The sequence below is a fragment of the Chenopodium quinoa genome, unplaced genomic scaffold (genome assembly GCF_001683475.1).
Source record: "Chenopodium quinoa cultivar QQ74 unplaced genomic scaffold, ASM168347v1, whole genome shotgun sequence".
Lineage (NCBI taxonomy): Eukaryota > Viridiplantae > Streptophyta > Magnoliopsida > Caryophyllales > Amaranthaceae > Chenopodium > Chenopodium quinoa.
In genome coordinates, this window is record NW_018745311.1 from 3,068,188 (window position 1) to 3,086,423 (window position 18,236).

Genomic DNA, 18,236 nt, shown 5'->3' on the forward strand with positions numbered 1-18,236 from the left:
CTGGTTGATGATCAATGAAGAGTCCCCGAATATTCGTAATTTCTTCACTCCCAATGCCAAAGATGTTTCAAGGCCTACCACGCATGCTTCGTATTCAGCATCGTTGTTGGTAACGTCAAAATCTATCCTTATGGAGATTGGAACATGCTCTTCCTTAGGTGATACTAATAATACTCCAATGCCACATCCCTTTTGGTTTGAGGCCCCATCGAAGTATAAGGTCCAAGTATCATCTTCTGTGACCATCAAGTCTTCGTTTGGAAATTTATTATCGTGTATTGGCGTTGGATCTTCTATTGGAAAAACTGCTAGGAAATCTGAGACCACAGATCCTTTGATAACCTTTTGAGGCATGAATCTTACATCGAACTGTGCTAAGTTGACTATCCATCTTGATATGCGCCCATTAATTGTAGATTTCTCGAATAAATACTTAAGTTGATCCATTCGGGAAACTACAAAGACTGTATGCACAAGCATGTAATGTCTTAACTTGGTTGTGGCCCACACCAATGCGAGGCACAATTTCTCAAGCGGTGAATATCGTACTTCATATTCGAGCATCTTTTTACTTAGATAGTAGATTGCATTTTCTTTACCTTCTACTTCTTTCGCAATCATGGCTCCCATTGTCTCCTTGGTGACTGTTAGGTACAACCTAAGAGGTATTCCTGGAAGTGCTGGTGCTAATATGGGATGATTTGCGAAATAGGCTTTGATATCTTCAAAGGATTTTTGACATTCATCGTCCCATATTACAGGTACATTGTTTTTGAGTTTCTTGAATATTGGTTAAGATATCGTTGTTAATTTGGATATGAACCTACTTATGTATTGCAACCGGCCAATAAAACCTCGAACTTGTTTCTCGGTTTTGGGCGGTGGCATTGACATGATTGTCGTGATCTTGGTTGGGTCTATCTCTATTCCTCTAGAGCTTATGACATAACCCAAAAGCACGCTTGGATGGATTCAACCTCATGTTGTATTTCCTTAGCCTTTCAAAGAATTTTATCAAGGCTACTTGATGTCCTGGGCGATCTTTTGATTTTACAATCATATCGTCCACATATAATTCAACTTCTTTGTGCATCATGTCATGGAGTAAGGCAGTCGCTGCTCGTTGGTAAGTAGCACCCGCGTTTTTCAACCCGATTGGCATTACCGTGTAGCAGTAAGTACCCCATGGTGCTACGAAGGTTGTTTTCTCCATGTCTTCTTCTACCATGAGAATATTATTATATCCCACATATCCATCCGTGAACGAGAGAAGTGCATGATTCGCTGTATTATCTACCAAAATATCGATGTGTTGTAAAGGGAAGTCGTCCTTCGGACTTGCCTCATTTAGATCTCGACAGTCGACACACATTCTTACCCTTCCATCCTTCTTCGGAACTAGGACGACGTTGGCCACCCATTCGGGGTATTTGGATACCCTGATAAAATCTGCAGTTATTTGCTTTTGAACTTCTTCTTTTATTTTAAGAGCTACATTGGATTTCATTCGACGCAACTTTTTTTTTACAGGTTTCATTCCTGGAATTAGTGGTATAGTGTGTTAAGCTATTTCTCTATTAATACCTGGCATATCTTCATATGACCAAGCAAATACATCGATGAATTCTTTGAGTAGATTAATTAAATTGGTTCTTTCTTGTTCATTAAGTGTTAATCCGATTTTTACCTCTCTTTTAATGGTTAAATCATTTGAGATATCAACCGTCTTAGTTTCCTCAATTATCGGTGTTTTCTTTTCAAGTGTTTCCATTGCTTTAATAACTTCTTTGTCATTTTCATTGTTAGTTAAGCAATGCTCGTCATTTAGGGTTAAAGAAAAGCACGAAGAGTAAGCAGAAGAAGACATATTATTGAATTCGAAAATCATTACATTGAAAAGGGAAATGTCCTCAGGGACTTGATTGCTAACTACCCTAGGAGAAGAAAGAGAAGAAGGAGGGGGTGCTACAACTAAGGACTTGGATGACCCTACAGGAAAAAACTATGACTCTAACTCTGACTCAAATTACTCTTCGAACATCGGTCCTGGCCCTGTCGTTATGGAGATTTTCCTTCCACTTGGAGTAGTCACCTTGACCGTCTTGCGCCATACTTGTATTGATCCTTCTACTGGAGTGATGAGTTTTGAGGGGTCAAAGTTCTCGTTTTGTAGGACCGTTTGGATGAGCGGGGAGTTATCCTCTATATATCTCGGCTCATCTTTTTCTCGCCCAAATAATAATCCCATGACATTAAAGTGAAAGCATGGGGGTGCTTTCTCCTTGTGGATAGGAGTTGGGATTTCATCTAGAAAATAGCAATCTAAGAAAATTTCGAATCCCGGTTGCCTTATGCCATTTTTAACAAAAGGTTCGGGAAATTCATAGCACGGATAGTCCTATCCTTCTTTTATGAATTATCCATTGAGAGTAAGAGGATACTGATCCATTGGGATTGCTTTCTTTTAGATGCGAGCGTTCCTACGCGCCTTAGACCTTTCCTGGGATCGCTTGAGATCTTCCCAAGTCGGTTCGAAACCAAGTCCGAAAGTCTCTAACTTAGGAAGGCCAGGTAATTTCACCTGTTTTGCTATTCCTTTCTTCTTTCCTAGAGTCATTCCAGGAAAATGCCCTTGTTTCTTAAGAATAGTGTTTATTATCATATTGGAGTGGGGGTCGTAGCAGAGAGGGGTCCTTTCATATTGCTCCCGCCGTTATATTCATGGTAATATTACCAAGAGCTTGATGAAGAGTGTTGTCATAAGCTCTTATTCCTTGTGTTGGCGGGGTTAAGTCTTCATCCCTTATGCCTAGCATCCTCGCAGTTCTGAGTGGACAGACATTAATTGCCGATCCATTGTCTACAAGAGTCATTAGGACGTTCATTCTCTTGCAAACCACTGTGAGGTTTAGTGCCTTATAATGCTTCTCACCTTTTGGGGGTACATCTTTGTCATAAAAGGTGATCAAGTTGATAGGACTAGGGAGATCACTGGAAGGAAGTTAGCTAACCCCTCGGGAGTGGTGTCAGAATCTATCCCTATCTTTCCAAGGCATTCATCACTGCCAACCTATGTTCTCGAGATGTTGCTAGAAGCTTCCATACATTCATCTCGACCTTGGTCTTCTTGAATTGCTTGACAATATCATTGTCTTCTATGATATGTATGGGAACTTGCTGCGTAGTCAGCATAGGTTGTGTTGAAATGGGAGGTTGCATTCTCCCTGACCTTGTGAGGACGTCTATAGATGAATCCTCTTCCACCAAGAAATCATCTATGGAATATGACACTGAAGGTTGAGGTCCATCCATGTCTTTTAGGTAGACATCTTCTTCATCACTGTCCCAAACCCCATTAATGCTTATGTCTTCTTCTTGTGGGATTTAGACTAGCTTTTTATCATCAATCATTTTCTGAATTAAATCTTTAAATTTAAAACAGTTTTCAATAGTGTGTCCCCCTAATTGATGGTATTGACAGTAGAATCTATCTGTCCTCTTTAGCGATTCAAATGGTCTCGGTTTAAGAGGTTTGACCTTACCACTCTCGGAGGGAATTTTGATCATTTTAGCGTATAAAGTCCCAATTAGCGTATAAAACATGAACCATATAAGCATTCTTACGTCTTCCTTGCTTGCTGGTTCAAGGAAGTCATCCATGGCATCGAAAAAGTTCTCTTCCTCTTCTTCGATAGCATGAATTGCTTTAATAGGTTTGATGAGAGATGAGGGATCAACCTCGTTTTCCTCATCAGAGATGGCCAAGGAATGAGCGAGAGGTTCATTGTCAATGCTTGGCTTCTTAATGGTAGGAGGCAATGGCAATTTATTGTTATCAAATAAATCTTAGAAAGCTTCCTTATGCTTCCAACAATTTTCAGTGAGGTGGCCCCTACCTTGGTGATATTTGCAATGTGCATTGGGGTTCCAGTTAGCTGTCCTCTTCTCAACTGGTGGGTCCCCAAATGGTCCAATAGGAGTTATAAGACCTTTTGCATTTAGTCGGTCAAATGCGGTGTCAAAACTCATACCTATAGGAGTAAAGTTCCTCCTAAATGGTTTCTTTTGTCCTTGGTTGTTCATAGAAAGGACTTCACTCAAATTAAAAGTGCTAACATTGTTTGAGTGGGTGGTTTTGGAAGAAGAAGGATTTTCGCTCTTCTTGCCTTTCCAGCCACTGGTGGAGTTACTGTTAGCAGCTTTCAGCTTAGCCAGGTCGTCTTCAATATTAAATCCAATGTCATAGACGGCCTTGAAGGTATGGAGATTATTTTGGTATTTGAGATGCTTGGTTTACTTCTCTTGAAGGTTCTTGATGAAAAATCTCACAGATTCTTTTTCGCTTGGTACTTCAATCATCCTAGTAGAGGTTTCTCTCCATTTGTTAAAGAAAGAAGTGAAACCTTCATTCTCCTTCTGCTTGAGTATTTCAAGTTTCCTATAATCAGTTTCAACTTGAATGTTGCACTTGTACCTATCAATGAAAGCGTTCACTATTGACTCCCAAGTAGAGGTTTTCTCTTTGTCAAAGGAGAAGAACCATTGTTGGCAAACGGTTTCAAGATATAGAGAAAATATAGAAGGAAACACTTTCTTATTAATACCCTTAATACTCATTTTTGTTTTAAAATCTCTTAGATGAAAGTAAGGGTTGTCAGGTTCTTTGAATTTCGGGATGTTGTTGGCATTGAACTTTTGCGGAAGAAGATCCTTGTCCATCGAGACCCCTTGTGAACTAATGCCTTGAAACTTGTAGTCACTAGATAGCTTGCTCAAGCTTTCTTGCATGAGGTCCATCTGTTGTTGCTTCACAGGGCCATCGATTTTGAGGGTTAAAACCTTCAACCCCTTAGTCATAGTAATCAATTGGTTCCTAAGTTCATTAACTTCCTCTTAAGTTGCCATTATCTTCTTAGCTTTCCTTTTTTGAGCGATTGGTTTGTCGAAAAGTTGAAATTGAATGAAAAGGTTGTCTTTGATCAAACGCCCATCCTTTCTTGACCACGCGCTGTAAATTAACCAATTTTTGTTTTAATGACTTGACTCAAATTGACTTTGACTTTACAGGTTTATAAAAAAAAAGCAAAAATAGGGTGTATATTTTTGGGAATCAAGTATATGCATGGTTCAAACAAGTGGTTTAATTGGAGGATTAATATCCGACTTACCCCCCTAAAAAAATGACGGAAAATACGCGCATACAAGACTCTCTTAGACATGGTCAAAGTGTGCATACATATTAGTGTGTGCTTTATATGGTGAGTGCAAGTGACATGTTTTGACTCTTGTGTAAAACCATGGGACTTAGTGCCTAGACTCAATTAAGGACTTAACAAGGTATTATTATTAATAAAAATAATCGAGTTGATTAGCAAACTGTTCAATTAGACACAAAGTGATGACTCGAGCAACATACCGAACTGTCGTCAAAACGACAGGACTGGAGCCACATTTTATAGTGTAGCTCCAGACAACATTGCTGTTGCCAGGCGCTGCACTCCATAATGTGGCGCTGCAGTCCAAGTTACGGCGCCATTGCTGGAACGTTGATCTAGAACTGCTTTCAGTATTATTACTCTACGGGGTGTGCCTAAAGTCGTACTAAGTCAATTCTGATTAAATCATTAGACTTTAATTACCCTAATTAATTAATTAATTAATTAATTAGGCAAAGTTCTTTTAGTCATTAATCAGTTTATTTAGTCTTAACACAAGTCAAACAAACGATTAGGAGAAACACATAGAGTATGCACAACAAATAATGCACAATTAGTCAAGTAGTCATAATATGATGCAATGAGTTTGAAACCTAACCATGGCTCTAGTTCTCTAAAGTTCGGGATATGGGTTAGTCAAAGAGGGTACATGGTTAATTGTCCGAATGCACCGCGCGGAAGCCTTACCTTTGAAGGGTTGGCGTGAGTGGATGGGACACAGCGAGTTAAAAACTCGCTTCCATGGTTTAATGAACTCAACATTCTCGGATGTACTCTCTGTTGAACAACGCGTTCAATCAAGTAGATGGAGTATGAATTCCCAGAGGATTATTTCCATATGTATAACACATATGGATTTCAAAAAAGTGAGAAAAACTCAATCAGGAAGTAGGAACGATCAAACAGTGATAAAAACTGGTTAAAATTAGAACGCATATTTCTGGCTCAGTATTGGAAGAACTTCGCGCCAGGGAATAGAGGCAGGCGCCGTGATTTGGCTTTGGCGCCTGGCGACAGGAGATATCACCTGGCGCCATAGTCAAATCATCGGCGCTAGACTATGTTTTCTGACGTTAGTTCCTACATGCCTCAGCAGCTTTCTATTCTCGATAAAATTTTCCAGTTTCGCGCAGCATTATTTCGATCCTAGTTGTGAAAGATATTCCTCAAATTTCCTACGTGTAAAAATCCTATGTTTTAAACTCATTACGGATGGTCTTTCCAATGAGATCTTTTTTATGCATATGACAATAATGCTAATCAAAATTACGGACATGAAATACTTAGAACTTTTCGAGTCACATCCACTCATTCTAAATCTTTGTCGAAATAGTCGCCAAAAACTGTAGGGAATATTTCAAGATTTACCCCTAACTTGAACCCCACTGTGATCATACACTAAAGTACGGTGGCGTCCAAAGGGAAGGAAGCTAGAGCAAAAGAGTCGCCAACAAGTTTTAGGAACTTGTAAACCGTTCACGAGGTGAAGGTTACACCCCTTAACGATCCAGGAGATTGTCAACTCCAATAGCTCTGGAACCATGACTTGTAGTTTGGGGATGAAGGTACAAATCAAACCTAAAAGAGATTGAACCGGCCCTAACAATAGGGCTCTACTTTATTCTGATCGTATTCATGTGCGCTTTCTGACTAACATGCAATCAATAGGATTAACCTTAAACCTGTTTATCTATGTTAGTTGAATATTAATGCACAAGTAAAACTATTATTAGCGATCACATGAATTATAATCAAATTAACCCTAAACAAGATTATTAATTATCTTATTAAGCATGATTACAAGTACCAATTTCCTTTAAACATGCATAAAAGGCGTGATCAAACAATAACAATAAATATCATATCATGCAACATCATAATAATAAATAACAATTATCACTACTACATTTTTTATCAAATGCCACGGCCAAATAAAGGCTAATGCAACGGTATTTTTATTGCCGTTGCAATAGAGTAGGCTAATGCGACGGATTCAGTATTAATGTTGTATGAAGTAGAGCTATTACCACGGCTCTAATGAACCGTTGCATCAGCCTAGATATTTCAACAAAAAGGAAAGCTATTGCAACGGTTTGTGATTATGTAATGGAAAAAGTAGGAGGCGCGCCAAAAATTTCAGCTTCCCTCTACTTTTTTTGGCCAAATATTTTGAACCCTTACACTATTCCAAGGGAAAAAAATAAGGAACCCTTACACGTACTATTTTCTCTCTACTGTACTATTTTCCCCATTTTCCTTCATTCTTCCAATTCTCCATTTTCTCCATTCCTCCATTTCCCCCAATTCTCCATTTCCCCCAATCCTCCATTTCCCCCAATTCTATTAAGCTATTTTAATTAGCAAATCCAAAAACTTCAAATTCTCAATTTTCCCTAAATCTCCGATTTTAAGGCCATAAATTACTAAAAAATTACTTATAATTTCTTGAAAATTCTGAGAGGAAAACTTAGTGAAGTAGAGGAAGGCGGAACTCAAGAGGTGGCTGGTTGTTCGAACTTCAGGTAACGTTTAATTGCTCAAGAGGCGGCGTAATTCAAGTGGAGAAGTTCCATTTTTGTCTTGCATGTCCCTGTGGCTGATATTTCGACTCTGAGTTCAAGTATACAACGATTCTTCATTTCAGAAATTTCTTAATTGAAATTTTTGTTGTTGCATTTTGATAAATTAAATTTTAAATTTTTATTGCTGTCTTTGAGAAGTTGTATTTGAGGCTATGGAATATGGAATTTTCTTTATCTTTGAGTTTTAATTTCAGGTTTTTTTTCCTCAAACTTTACTGTGAAAATGCTATACATTGTTGGGGTATGTTTGGTTGAATTTGTAGTTGTTTTTGCTCGAATTATATGGGGGGAAAATGCTGTGATTTTCTGGTGTATATTGTACTCGAAATTTCGGGTGTTACTGCTTGATTTTGATAAATTAAATTTTAAATTTTTAATTCACAAATAGATGCAATTCTATATAAGCGAGAATAGAGTTAACTAATTTAAGAGTTCAGAACAGTTACCCATGTTTTCCGTTAGTTTGAGCATCACGAAAACAACTAACAACATGAAGCCAACCATAAGACCCATAGGGCACTTCACTAGAGACAGAGGTGAGAGGGGTTCCCTTTTCTGTGGTTAGCAAAGCATGACCAATTGTGTGAGATTCACTGTTGGATAGAATGATACATTGTTGGATAGAATGATACTCCGTGATAAACAAGACTAGTTCATGGCTTACCTCATAGAGCCAAAGTAGTATTCCTCTCTCAAGGGCTCCAAAGCCAACTCAGACAACCCTCTTATGGTTTCCGTCAATGCAGCCTGGACTATTCCAGGGATTCTAGCACTAACATCAACACGAACCTACATAAACAACATGAAAAAAAATACTAAAAGTGATTACCCATACCTCCAAAAAAATAAAAATAAAAAAACCCCATAAAATAGACATACCGGTGAAAAGAAATAACCAGTTGCAGCCACTTCAATTAGATGAGTGCTAGTTGGAACATTATGGCTTTAAGCATAGTAAAGGAATAATTTATAGAGCAAGAGACAATTAAGTATTAGTGAATTTATTCTTCACCCATTAGCATATGTATGAATCACAATTCAAGCAAGACATTTACGATTGATCCAAAAGGAATGGCCCTATCCCTACAGATTTATATGAAGTCTTATAATGAAATAAACTGTATTGAAAATAAACATAAAATTTAAGAGTACACTTTGTAGGATCTACATGGTAGGATACAATTAAAAATATCCACCAGGCCTAAAAAATGTAACCCTTTGATCACCATTTCACTTTGATATTTGAAGTCTTTGCAGGCAAACCAAAATCTCTAGTTCCAAAATCTGCAAGGAAAGATGTAGTTGAGTTTGTTGGATTTTTTTGTCAACATGAACCATAACATTATGCAAGGAAGCATCATCAGCACAGAAAAAAGTAATACGATATGGGGATGTGATCCTAATTTATAAAGTTGAAAGCAATAATTTTAGTTGTTGACATAACTATGTATACTATAACATAGCTTTCACATACAAGCAACAATGTGTGTCATGTCACTCACCCATTTTAAATCAGGAAATCTTAATCACTGTGTCCTATTAAAAATGAAAATGACAGAATAATGACCAATAACTTTCAACATTTGATAAATAGGATGCCATGTAGATACTCCTTATATCCAATTCTTATAGCATAATTTATCTTGAAACAACCATTGACTCGATTTATGTACTTCAATTCCACTTTTTGATCTGAACTGAGTCCTCTGCATTTGTTTATATATGTTTCTGATCTTGAAAATATTATGGGCTTAATATCATATATTTTATGCATTTTTAGTTTACTTCATCTATGATCTGAATTAGATATTCTGATTTCAAAATAAAGCCACTAATTTTGATTATTGAGGATACAAATTTGTCTAATATATATTGATGATAATGAAAGGTATCAATTTCTTTTGGACTTTTGAATTGATCATGTACATGAAGGGTTCTTAGGTACTTTGGTTGTTGCTGTTTTGATAATGAAAGGTTTCTGTTAGTTGCTGGTTAAGGTTTCTGTCAGTTTCTAATAATGAAAGGTTTTTGTCAGTTTCTGATAATGAAAGGTTTCTGTCAGTGACTCTCTTAACTCTTAGTGAATTGATTAAATGTTTTTATTGTAAAAATTAAGTAAAATAACCCTCTTTATTCTTACCCTAAGGTATGGATAGTGGAACTAAAGAGTAGTGGATGTTTGCCAAATGGAGTGATGAATATGAACGGGGAGCAGTTTGTTTGCAAATGCCCAAGCTGTGGCACTGATGACTTTGTTACCTTTTTCCGCGAGATCCTGCCACCACACGCGAAGGTGCACGCAAAGCAAATCTTTCCCAATGAATGTGTACAAAAGGCTTTTGCTTCTAAGTCTCAAGGAAATCAAATTTGTTGTCCTTGTGAAAGTTGTCGTTATCGTTTTTGGCGTCATGAAGGTGTTGTGAGAGATCACCTTATTTGTAATGGTTTTGTTCCACGAACGGATAAGTTATCAGAGTTAGGGATCAACTTTCAAAGGGAACAAACTGTTTTAGATAATGAAGAAGGGTCAACCCCAAATGATTTTATTGATGACATAGTAGAATTGTTGCATGATGCACATGATGCTTTTAGAAAGGGGCCAAATGACGAGGCAAAAAAGTTTTTCAAGTTAGTTGAAGAGGGCCAGGAAGAATTGTTCCCTGGTTGTAAAAATCATTCAAAACTTTCCTTCATGATCCATCTTTTTATTTTGAAGTGTGATCAAAAGCTAACTAATGTTGCTTTTGGAGATATATTGGAGCTTATAAGGGAGGTGTTACCTGATGCGAAACTGCCAGCTTCTTTTAATGAAGCAAAAGTGTTCTGAAAGTGTTGGGGTTGGATTACACTAAGATAGATGCGTGCCCAAATGATTGCATGATATATTGGGAAGAGCATGATATGAAAATGCAATAAGCTGCCATGTTTGTAAGACGCCAAGATGGAAATCAAATGACACAGAGAATGACATAGAAAATGAAAATGGAAAAACCTATAGGTCCTCAAAAGATTCTTAGGTACTTTCCAATCAAGAAAAGGCTTCAACGACTATTTTTGTGTCAAGAGACGGCGAAATACATGACTTGGCATACTGATGGGCGTGAAAATGATCATCTCTTACATCATCCTGTTGATGGTCAAGCTTGGAAGGAATTTGATTCTGTATACCCAAAGTTTGCTGATGACCCACGCAATGTGAGGCTTGGGTTAGCCACAGATGGATTTAGCCCATTCAATTCAATAAGCATTGTCCATAGTACATGGCCAGTTATGTTGATTAATTATAACTCACTACTACAAAATGCATATAATCTCGACGCTATACCCTCGACGCTATGGAAGACCGTCACAGCTAAATTTAGGATTCCGTGTTTCAACGATGCTTTTATGTGTCATTTTGACTTTCTCGACAACTTTCTACGTCGAGAACATAAAAATTGTCACGTATGCACGTGATATACATTGTAGCCACTAACCAGCGTTTTAGGGTTATCCCCTTTCAATCCTACAATTCAACCGCCACCCTCGACCTCACATCTTCTCTTTCCTCTACTCTCTCTTACGAGTCTCTAGTCTCACTCCTCAAATTTTCATTCTTTGCTTCCAAGTTATGGTTAATGAATTTTTCTACTTTGTATGATCACAAGATCTGAAATCTTCAATGCAGGAATTATCGCAAATTTGCAGGTTCAAATTTTCTTCACATCTCCTTTTCTTAGTCTATTAAAGTCAATCGACAGTTCATTTATGTTAGTCTTCAATTTTATGTAGTTTACTCCTAACATCACTCGTTTTGATTTGTTTTATAGTATAATTGTATAATTTTGTATTTTAATTTGGCTATTTTGAGGTTTTCCCTAATCTGTGTTTATTAAGGGTTTTTTTTTCTCTCATTTATCAATGATTTTGATTTTAGGTTGTTAATTTCTTACTTCTTTTTCAATTTTTTTACAGATCTCGCCTAATATATCATGGATGATGAAGAAATGGAAAAAGCAATGAAGGATTGTGATTGTTCGTGAACTTTTCACACACTAACCTGGATGTCATGAAGCTAATTATCACCAGTACATAAGAGTATATTCTCTCTTCTTTAAATTTATTGTTTTTCCCTAATATTTGAGTATGAATTTCATCGATTTTTTTATGATTTCGGTTTAGTTTTATTTGTTTTTGCGATTTAGTGTTTAAGAACTTTATTGTTAATTAATTGATGATTCAATTGGGCAAATTTACTGTTTAATAAAACATTTGGATTTTCTTTTTGTGAAATCTGGTTTAGTAGCAGGATTATATTTTGATTGTGATATATTTTCTATATTTTTTATATTAATTTATCATGTGCAAAATTTTCTATAACTTTTTCATATAAAACAATCTTTATGGTGAAGAGATGCTCTGCGATTAAATATTTTTGCTCTTGCATTGGTCTGTTGAAATCACCTATCATTTTTAGGATCTAGAGTAATAATGCTGCAAAATCACTTATGATTTTTATGGTGAAGATATGTTTTGCGATTATATATTTTTCTTTTCGTTGTTATATATTTTATTCAAATTTCGTATGAATTTTGGTTTTATAATTGCAATAACACCAATACGTGTGGAATCGAATTTATATACTCCGTTTGAACTATATTTGGCAATTGAAAAGTCAACTAAGAGCTTCGTGTACCTGCTCATAGTATTAAGGTAACAATCGAGTTTTGCTATTTTGTTTTAGGTTTATAGTTTTTCTTTCAAGCATTTTGTCGCACACCTTATAGGTGTATATTTTATATTTCAACTTGATATAATTGGTGATGGTCTTGTAGTGGGTTTTACCTTAGTCATTTCCACATTCATTATAGCCCAGTTAGAATTTTATTGATCTCTGCTCCGTCTAGATTATTATTAGTGATGTTGCTGCCTTCTTTACTTCTGGACAACTTTTAGCCTTCATTGCAGTTCATGAGGTTGGAGTACAATGTATTTGGCACATGTATCCTATAGAGGCGAGTAATGCACTATGTTCGTTCTTCATTTTTATAATCTACTCGTATTATTTAAACTATATCAAGCACAGTTTCTGTTGGTTTTTTCTCTACCTTGTTTAAATAAATATGATAAATATTGACCTATGTTTTCTCTCATTACAATGTCTGCCTGCCTATGTTTACAATCATCCAAATGTGTTTTTATGTCTCCTTGTTTGGTAGAGCACTTCCACTTTAATGCACTCTTTCAATATGTGGTTGTGCTTGCTGGTATATACTAGTCCTTTGGTCTTGCCAATTTATTCCCTTTAATCCAAGCATGTTGAGGAAGAACATTAAATATTCTAAGCATGATATTTTAGATGTAAACCAACTTATTAACCTCATAATTTTTTTGTAAAAGTTTACTTTTTTTTAATCTTTATATGCAAGTTTAGATGTGCTCACTCTTCAATTTCTTGTGTTATGTATTGGTTTATTTATGGCAGGGTTGATTTGCGTTTAAGAAGGGTTGTTTTGCAGGAAGCCAAATCCGGCTCAGCAGATTGGGACTAAAAACTTGAGTAAATGTATAGGTGATTTATCCTTTACCTCTTGGATTGCTTATTAGTGCGAATGCATAGACACAAGACTACAAGAGGCCACCCAACCTAGATAAGCTTAAGAGATGGATTCATGAAATTGCATAGGTTTCCACTCCTGAACAGGTAAAAAAAACCCGTACAATGTATTCTTCCAAACCTTGCAGCCTTTGTAATTTCACTAGTTGTTTTGATGTATAGTAAAACTTCTTGCAGCTATGGAGCAGAGTTTCGCCTGTTGATCTGAGTCCTGAAAGGAGGCTGCCTTAATATCTAGTCAAGTAGTATCTACAGAAGCATTGCGGTGTCAAGTTATTCCACTAAGAATGTCTTACCAGATCAGCTACACACTTGCATAAGAAAGAAGCTGCAAAATATATAAAATGATACGGAGTAGTAGTCTTCTTCTTTTTTCTTAATCTAAAAATGTTATAGTAGATAAGCATATTGTATGTAATTTTGATTTGTTTATCAGTGTTTATGCGGTTAATATAAGAAAGAATTATGAATAATTTAACTTTAGAGATGTAATTTTTGGTACTTAACTATATCTAAATATAACTTGATTTTTAGCATCTTTTATCTAGCTTATTTTTGGTATATTTTGATTATTTTCTTAGTAATAATATAATTATTTGTCACTTTTTAATGTCAATAAACATTCCCGCATATTGGATACATTTACAAAGAGTAAGGACTACAAAAAGCGTCGCTAAATTTTAAAATATGGACAGAAAAAGCGTCGAAAAATAGAGGACATCTAACATATGACAAATAAAGTGTTGCAATTTTGTGATTATAGACAAATAAAAGCGTCGCCAAACCTAAGATATTGCGCGAACTAACAGATGTTTCGACGCTTCGTATAATAATTTGGACAATAAAAAGCGTCGAGAATGGCGACGCTTTTAGGCGTCCATCAAATTTCTCGACTCACGTTTTTTCCGACGCTTTTTTAAAGCGTCGAGAAAAAATATTCGACGCTTTTTTGTGTCGAAAACAAGCCTTAAAAGCGTCCAAAAACCACGAAATTTCTAGTAGTGACTTGCCTCCTTGGATGATTATGAAGCCTGAGTTTTTGATGCTAGCCTTACTAATTCCCGGCCCATCTTCCCCTGACATTGACATATATTAGCAGCCACTTATCAAGGACTTGAAGGATTTGTGGGAGTTAGGATTGGAAACTTATGATGCTTCGACTAATCAAAGGTTTGACATGCATGTAGCATTGATGATTACCGTGAGTGATTTTTCGGGTTATGCAATGTTATCTGGGTGGAGCACAAAAGGATACTTGGCATGCCCTGAATGTCATTATGAAACATCTTCTGAGTGGTTGCCTTGTAGTGGTAAGACTGTGTATAGGGCAAATCGTAAATTTTTGGATCCATCTCACCCTTGGCGTCATGATAAGAGGAATTTTGACGAAAAACTTGAGGAAAGATGTCAACGTATTCCATTGAATGGAATTGATATTGAGAATATGTTGCGTGATTTTCCAAATGCATTTGGAAAGAAGCAAAAGAAACCAAGGCGTGATGTGGATGATCCGAATCCGTGGAGAAAGATACCCATATTTTTTGAGTTACCATATTGGAAGCATTGCTCTAATCACCATAATCTTTATGTAATGCATATTGAGAAAAATTTCTTTGATAATATCATTGGGGCATTATTAGACATTTCTCTAAAGACCAAGGATAATGTGAGTGCTCGTCGAGATTTGGTATAACATAATTTGATGCCAGAGCTTCAACCAATTGAATTGGAAGATGGTAGTGAAGAATTTCCAAGATCTCGCTTTTGGATGTCATTGGAGCAAAAGCGTAAGTTTTTCCAGGTTATAAAAAATGCTAAGCTTCCTCAAGGTTACGCTTTAAACCTGAGTCGTTGTGTGCAAGTTGGAGAAAGGAAAATAGCAGGCTACAAAAGTCATGATGCTCATTTTATGATGAATTATCTTCTTCTAATTGCTGTGAAGACAACATTACCCAAAGATGTTGCTAGTCCTTTGATAAGGCTTTCTGCTTTTTTCAAAGGTATATAGAGTAAAACTATTGATCCTCGAGATCTTGATAAATTGCAATCTGAGATAGTTGAAACTCTATGCCTACTTGAGAGGATTTTTCCACCTGCTTTTTTTGATATAATGGAACATTTAGCCATACACATGGTTGACCAAATTAAGTTGGGTGGACCTGTGAGTTCAAGGTGTATGTATGGAATAGAGAGGAATCTTCATGAAATGAAACAAGATGTTCGACACAAGGCTCGCCCAGAAGGCTCAATGGAAGAAGGATACCAAGCTAAAGAATGTGTTGCTTTCATAGCTAGATTTTTTAAACGATCAAGCAAAGCCACACCTGAAGTTAATGAGTGTGGTACCTCAAAATCATTTTTCCCTAAGGTAGGACATCCTATCAAAGGAAAAGGAAGGACCTCAAAGAAAAAAAATCGTGGAAACATAATTGATCGCAATACATTGGCACAAGCAAATCGTTATGTCTTGTTCAATTGTCATTGTGAGGAAGTTGAGAAATATATAAGGTAAGATTTTAATCAAAATTTAGGTTTATTAATATTTTTTAATAAAATGTCTTCATTCTAACTCTAGTGCGTTAGTAAGAGAAATATTTTTTTTACAGTGAGCACAAGATTTGTGTAATGCTAAAAGGAAAAGAAAATGGAAAAGTGCTCAAGACCATAGCAAGGATTTCATGGATTGGTTGAGGGAGAAAGTTGATTTGATTCTTAAAGATGGCCATTATAATATCCCGGACCATATTTTGTGGTTATCAAAAGGTCCCTCTCATGTTGCCAAAAAGTACACAGGATACTCGGTTAACGGCTATAGATTTCATACCATGAAGCGAGATGCAAACTACGTAACTCAAAATAGTGGTGTCACTCTAACAGCCATTACACATAGCTTTGCAAGCTCCAAAGATCAAAATCCTATTGTGGGAAATGTTAATTATTATAGTTCAATAACTGAAATCATTGAGATATCTTATCATGGTCATTTCAGTGTTGTCTTATTTAGATGTCAATGGTTTCACTCAGAGAAGGATGATGATGAGCTTTTTACGGTTAATATGAAAAAGACCGTTTCTAAAGAAGAACCTTTCATCTTAGCAACTCAATCACATCAAGTGTTTTATGTGGAAGATTTGAATAGAGAAGGTTGGCATTATGCTGTTCAAATCCCTCCTAGAGAGTTTTCAGATGGTATTGACATACATTATTTTAATACTTCACTAAATGTTATTTTACATACATAATAAACATACTTCCATTTTTTTTACATTGCAATTTATTTCAGTTTATTATATTTACATGGCAATTTATTTCAGTTTATTATATTTACATACATAATTAACATACTTCCATTTTTTTTCCAGATGAAACCGAGTAGACCCAAAGTTCCTACTTCCCAAAGTCAGCTTACTGAATATGAGTTGTAACTTCAAAAACTGAAATTCAATGCAGAGAGAATGGAAGCCTGAGGATCAGCATCTGTAGCTAATAAGATACTTCAAGAAAAAACAAAAGCCTTAATTTGTCCAAGTGCAAGGCAGAATAGTATACCAAAAAATGAAGATGATGACTCTACGTCGGAATATGATGGTGAAAATGAGGTTGAAACTGATGACGTTATGGAAGGTGACAATGTCACTTCTGGAAAAAGAAAAGCTTGTAAGCAGGTGTTCACTTCTATTTTGTCATTTATACACACTGTTTTATATTGTTTTTCACGGTTTACATGCAATTAGTAATGCTATAATTTCCTTTTTTTTATAGGTTTCAAAGCAAGTAAAGAAATCATCATTTCGCCCTAAAACTATGGCTGATGTTGTGGAAGTGAACAGCCGTAAGAAGCATGCAGTTGATGAAGTTCAGAACATTTACTCAATTGAGGTTGCTAGTGTTAAAGATCAACGCATCCAAAAGAAGCAGCAAGTTATCTCAGAAAAGAAGGGAAAAAAACGAGTGTTTTGCTCTCCTGGTTCTATGTCAGCGTACCTTGAGTTCCGAAAAAGGCAAAAAGAAAATAATGATGGGTTTGTATCAAGAAATCAGTCTTTGAATAATTCTTTGACAAGAAAAGCAATGAATAATGGCGTTGCATTTAATGAAAATAACAATGATGATGCTGATGTACTAAGTGAGAATGATGAAGTGGATGCACTAAATGAGAATGATGATGATGCTGGTAATGAATATGAGGGTGATAAATAATTAAAAGATGAAGTTCAATTTCAGTTTGGAAGCGAAGGAATGCAAGGTATTTGCAATCATTTTACGTAGTATTATTTATTTTAGCTTTTGTTAACATGTTAAAGTCTGGTGAATTGTTTTTCTCTTATTATATCTGGATTTGTTTACTAAATGGGCTTAAATTTATTTCAAGATTTATGAAATATTGGAGTACATTGTGAGTTGGATTCTGCCAGTCGCTGCCTTAGTAATTAGCTGACCAGTCAGTATTCGAAATCGAGTTATCTTTGAAAATTTGTTTTGTTTTGTTGTTAGAGCTAATATGTTTGTCTTCTATTTATTGAGGATTTGTTGTTGTTATTCTTTGTTGTTGTTGTTTCCTAGGCTTTGCTGTTTGTTGGTCTGCTGCTGCTGTTCAAGTGCTCTATTGCATGCTTATTATTTTTGTGATCTGATTTTGTTATTTGCTAGCCTAGGCTGTTCACACTCACCTGTACAAAGCATTTAGGAATCTATATGAAACATGGGCAATCTCATAGAGTTAATTTACTTAGAATATGGAATAATAGATAAATTAGCAAGAAAGTCCTTCATAATAATCATAGACATATTAAGAGAAAAAATAAAATAAACATCTGAGCATTTGTTTGTGCAGTGGAAAAG

The 18,236-nt window shown here is 35.9% G+C and overlaps 1 long non-coding RNA gene and 1 pseudogene across 2 annotated transcripts; one reads left to right on the forward strand and one right to left on the reverse strand.

Annotated features, from left to right (window-relative positions):
• Positions 1–8,218: 8,218 nt before the first annotated feature.
• On the reverse strand, positions 8,219–9,304 carry LOC110712341 (annotated as a pseudogene).
• A 1,962-nt stretch (positions 9,305–11,266) lies between these two features.
• Positions 11,267–13,930, forward strand: LOC110712317. 2 transcript variants are annotated; one of them, XR_002509560.1, is made up of 4 exons: positions 11,267–11,485; positions 11,753–11,875; positions 13,263–13,481; positions 13,572–13,930. It is a non-coding gene; the product is annotated as an uncharacterized LOC110712317 (long non-coding RNA). The 2 variants fall into 2 exon arrangements; XR_002509559.1 differs by having other exon boundaries at positions 11,268–11,485; positions 13,297–13,481.
• Positions 13,931–18,236: the final 4,306 nt, after the last annotated feature.